Source organism: Mustelus asterias, chromosome 19 (genome assembly GCF_964213995.1).
Source record: "Mustelus asterias chromosome 19, sMusAst1.hap1.1, whole genome shotgun sequence".
Lineage (NCBI taxonomy): Eukaryota > Metazoa > Chordata > Chondrichthyes > Carcharhiniformes > Triakidae > Mustelus > Mustelus asterias.
Genome location: NC_135819.1, coordinates 66,287,541 through 66,292,461, shown reverse-complemented (window position 1 = coordinate 66,292,461; position 4,921 = coordinate 66,287,541). Strand labels below are relative to the sequence as shown.

Below are 4,921 nucleotides of genomic sequence, written 5' to 3'. Positions count from 1 at the left end.
ACCTTTCCACACTGATACTCTCTTCTCCAGCCTCCCACTTTATGTTGACACCTTGCTCCCCTGAAAACTAGTTGAATTGGTCATTTCCAATATACTCCAGGCATGCTGGCACTCTTGCCATGCTGCTATGTGCATGATGATCCATTCCATCACCACATCCTCTCAGTTAATCCCAGGATTCTCCTTCCTTGCCCATACTAAAGCACTTTCCCAGCTTCTTTTCTCACCGCCACCTCCACACCTCCCCCGCCCTCAAAGTATTGCCGCTGTCAGTTTCTGTACTTTTTGACCAAGCTATATCACCTCTTTGAGTATATGTGGCTTTGTGGTTGTTTGATTTCATAACAATTCCTTTTGAAGTGCCTTGGGAGATCCTTACTCCCCTTTACATCAATGCAAGTTGTTTGTTTTTCCACTTTAGCAGATTTCAGCACATTCAGCGACTCAGGGCGTGTACATGGAGCAGGGAGTTTCTCAGCTCCGGGTGATTGACAGCGAGTGGGCTATAAAACGCTGTTCTCTGGATTGTTTGTTCCTTTTTACTGCGGGCGTCTCCCCCTGTAAGGGGGGGGAAGATGATTCTCGCATTTCTTTCTTCTTTCTGAGGTAAGAGCGCTGACCAACCGGCTCCTTATTACTGGAGTTTCTCTGTCCCTCTATCTCTCAGTCACTGGTCTGTTTCTCAGTTATTTCCCGTGTAGTTTCCACGGGGCGGGGGGAAAGGCTGATTTTCACAATTCCAATTTTGACAAAAGCCCTGGGGAAATTGTGTAAATAGGCACGGGCACAACTTATCCGGACTTGCTGTTATATCTCGCTATGTTTCCCACTTTTCTCTCAGATTACAATGAAATCCAGTTGGAATATTTGTTGTTTTAAGACTGTTCCATCATCCAGTTAGAATGTCATTGATCAGTATCCCAACTCCACTGATCCAGCTTTGTCCAATGTCACTAGATATTCTTAACTCAATAAGTCTCTTTGTACATGTCTCCATATCTTTCTCTTTCTATCTTCCCTGTCACATGTCTGTCTCACTCCCGACTCTCCGTCTTTCTCATCTTTTCTATCTGTCTCTCTCTGCTTCCCTCTCTTCGTCCCTTTCTCTGGATTTCTCCCCTCCCTCTCTCTCTCTTTCTCTTCCCTCTGTCCCCTTCAGTATCTCGCCTTTCCAAATATGATAAAAATTCGAAACAATGCAAACGTTCTTGGCTGACCTGCTCACTATTTCCAGCATTTCCTGGTTTTATTTCAGACATTTTGCTTTTGTCTCGTTGTCCTCCGGGTTGTTGTGCCATGTTACTGAGTGTGAGCAAAGAACTGTAGCAATGGCATTATTGGCAAATTAATGATTGACCTCAAATTCCACAGACTTTCACCCTTTGATAGAAACACCAGAAAGATTTGAAGTTTGTCTGCAAACAAACTACAGCCCAAAGTAATTGTCTTATTAGTCTTACAGCAGAATAATAAAACACTGAAATATAAATCTCCCAGTAGCCCAGGTCATGCGGTCTATAACATTGCAGCCTGGATGGTCCCATCCAAAGAGCCTGTTTGCACACCCTCAGAAATCAACTTTGAGGGACCAACTTCTCCCTTAGATGTTGATGTGTTGCTTATCCGTTTTTGTATCTTCTCTTTCCCCAGGGATGCCAGTCGGTGACCCAGAATTTCTCGCTTGCAGTAGTTAAATTTTGTAGTTCTATGGTGAGTACTTTCATTACAACCTAGCTGGGTCTGCAGTGTGAGTAATAGATTATTCTGAGGGTTCGGGGAGTTATTACCCATATAATTTTAACCTTTGTAATTTGGAAAAGGTCCTAGATTTCCAGAAGTGATTCATTTTGGTAGGAAAGTTGTGCAGAGGTAATATGTATGAAATGGGGCAATGTTAAAGAGGGTGCAGGAACAGGGTGACCTGGGCAGGTACATACACAAATAGCTGAAAGTAACAGCACAGTTGTGAAGGCTCTTACACAATCATGCAAAATCATTGGCCTTTATTATTTAACCGATAACTTTGAAGGTACTTTATCATAAAGGGTGAGAGACAGTGGGATGTCTGTGTGATTAAATCAACATGAGGAGTTATTGGGAATGAGTTCCAGGTCCTCAGGATTTGTACAACTTTCTTAATCCTCACAGAATGTACTTTCCCTCTGTCACATTGACAGATCTCTCCATATCCCACTTTAGTCTGTTATTCAAAACCCAAATTACTCTGCATGCTTTCTTCAAGACTGTATTTTTTAATGATGAGGATCTCTATTAATATCTGGCAAGAAATTAGATACAGTCTGAGAAAACCAAAGGTTTTACCAGATGTTGCAGTTTGTGCAGCTGGGGCAGGATGGGATGGTACTGTTAGGGGGTGTGACCCGGATGGGAGGAATTGAAACTAGATTCGTGATAAATTCTCTCTGGTCTTTGAAGTCATGATGTGGAGATGCCGGCATCAGACTAGGGTGGGCACAGTTAGAAGTCTCACAACACCAGGTTAAAGTCCAACAGGTTTATTTGGAATCAAGAGCTTTCGGAGCGCTGCTCCTTCATCACCTGATAGAGCAGCACTCCGAAAACTTGTGATTCCAAATAAACCTGTTGGACTTTAACCTGGCGTTGAGACTTCTTACTGTGGTCTTTGAAGGTTATCACGTTCCTGACAGTTGTTAGGAATATCCGTTTAGGAATGAGATTCAAAAATTGGAATTGTTCAAAAATAAAAGTGGATTCTTCAAAAATTGGTTAGGAATGGATGAGAGATAATAAGGGCTCGTTAGGGATGAGATTTGAGATAGTAAGGGTTGGTTCAGAATGAGATTAGAGGTAGTATGGGTTGGTTAGGAATGAAACGGGAAACTAATGGAAGGTTAGGTGTGATTTCAGAGATTTTGAGAATGGGTGCAGACTAAAATGATCAAACAGTCCAAAGGGTACATTGGTGCCTTTGCTGACAGGGGCAGTGAACACATTTTATTTATTTATTTATTAGTGTCACATGTAGGTTTATATTAACACTGCAATGAAGTTACTGTGAAAGTTTGGGGGGGATTGGGCCAAGGTTAAGTGGTTGAGATTTTGGGATGAATAAGTTATTTGGGTTTTAAGCATCAGGATGTTTTGATGTAGGACCTGTCCTCATGATGCACTAGTTTGTCCATGGTCTGCGGAAGAGCAAGTTTAATAAACTGAGTGGCATTTTCTCATTCCATGATATTGATGTGATTCCTTGGCAGGAGGAGAGGAGAGGAGAATTCCTGCGCCCAAAGCAGGGGCACTAGTGCACTAACGCATTAGTGAGCAGAACAGTGATGAATGTATCTATCTGGAAAGTGAAGCCATTGAAGCTGAATAATTCAAGGCAATGAAAAATTGCCGGATTATTTGGCTTTGGTGGCATAAAGAGGGCTAAAGAAGCAAGAATTTACGATTACGATGCAACCTATGATACGCTATGATGCAAACTATGATATGCTACGATGAAACCCACGATATGCTAACATCAAACCTATGAGACAACCTACGATGTAACATACAATATGACCTACTGTACAAACTACTGTGTGACCTACAATACAATTTATGATTCAAAGAGCGAAAACGAAGAATGCTGCCTACACAAATGAACCACAAACAAATGAAATGAAACATGTATGAAGTCTTTTTAGTATTGTTCTTATTTGTTACCTTTGAATAAAGTTTTATTGGTCAGCTAGGAAGTGCGGTCGGGGAGGGGGGGTTCAGAAAACAAATTCCCCCCCCCAAGTTGTCTGCATTCGTGGTTAGCTGAGATGGGGGGTTCAGCGGGCAAAAAACAAATCCCCCTTGCATGCAATATGTCGCAAATCTGTCCACATATTTTCTGTCTAAACAAAACTTCTAATAAAAATTGCAAAAGCTGGAACGAATCTCAATTGTCTTGTCCCTTTTCTGTTTCCAATATAATCGTCTATTTCTAGTGATGTGTGCATTCATCAAAAATACAATCTTCTCACAAATCTTTCCAAGCCCTCGCCTCCATATTGCCTTCAAAGAAACTCGCCACTCTGACCTGGCCATTCCCTCATCACCACTTGATCAAAATCTCTGAATAACCTATTTAACATCAGGATGAGAGCGCTGTTACCAAACACACGGGAAAGAAACTAGGCAAGACATAAATGAGGTGCTATTACAGACTTAAAAGAACTGAAGAGGGAGCTCGGTAGAGTGCATATCTCCATTAACGTAATTACAAATCATACAGCTGTCTCTCCCGTCAGGATTTTTCCTGTCTGGTTCATGCATTGTAACTACAACACTGAAAAAATAAATATTTTATATTAAGAGCTTCCACCTCATTGAGGCGACTTCATGTTATTCCAAATTCAACAACCTGTTCTGAAAACTCTGCACATGTTTTGACAAATTCCATCACAGCAACTAAGACAATCCACATTAGTCTAAAACAACATTCTAAATAAAACAACCCACAACGTTCTTTAAAGAAAAGTCAATTCACTCTTATCTCCCAATGGATCCTTTAAATAGATTCTAGCATCTGGATCTTTGCCAATAACTAATCAATTCGTCCTTAGGCCACATAGGCTACACCCTATCTGCACCAGGTTTCGTTGAAATACATCCATTACATTTTAGATATATTTCCAGAGTAACAGGGGTGGCAACATTACCTCTGCACACTTTCAATGGCTGAATTATGGACTGTAATGTCTGATGGAGTGGCAAGAGTTGGATTACCATTCCCGCTCAAAAGTTCTTAACTTAGAATCCAGACAATTCTATCTTGCCCAACCTTCCGGCTCAAGCCAGTGCAGTGTAGTGTGTCCCCAAGGAAAAAAGAACACACAATCATGGGAAATAGGAGTAGAAATAAGCTATGTTTCCCTCCAGTCTGCTCCACCATATAATAGGATTG

The 4,921-nt window shown here is 41.3% G+C and overlaps 1 long non-coding RNA gene across 1 annotated transcript; it reads left to right on the top strand.

Moving 5' to 3' along the window:
• Positions 1-248: 248 nt before the first annotated feature.
• On the top strand, positions 249-3,911 carry LOC144508028 (uncharacterized). Its single transcript, XR_013500195.1, has 3 exons — positions 249-606; positions 1,651-1,710; positions 3,240-3,911. It is a non-coding gene; the product is annotated as an uncharacterized LOC144508028 (long non-coding RNA).
• Positions 3,912-4,921: the final 1,010 nt, after the last annotated feature.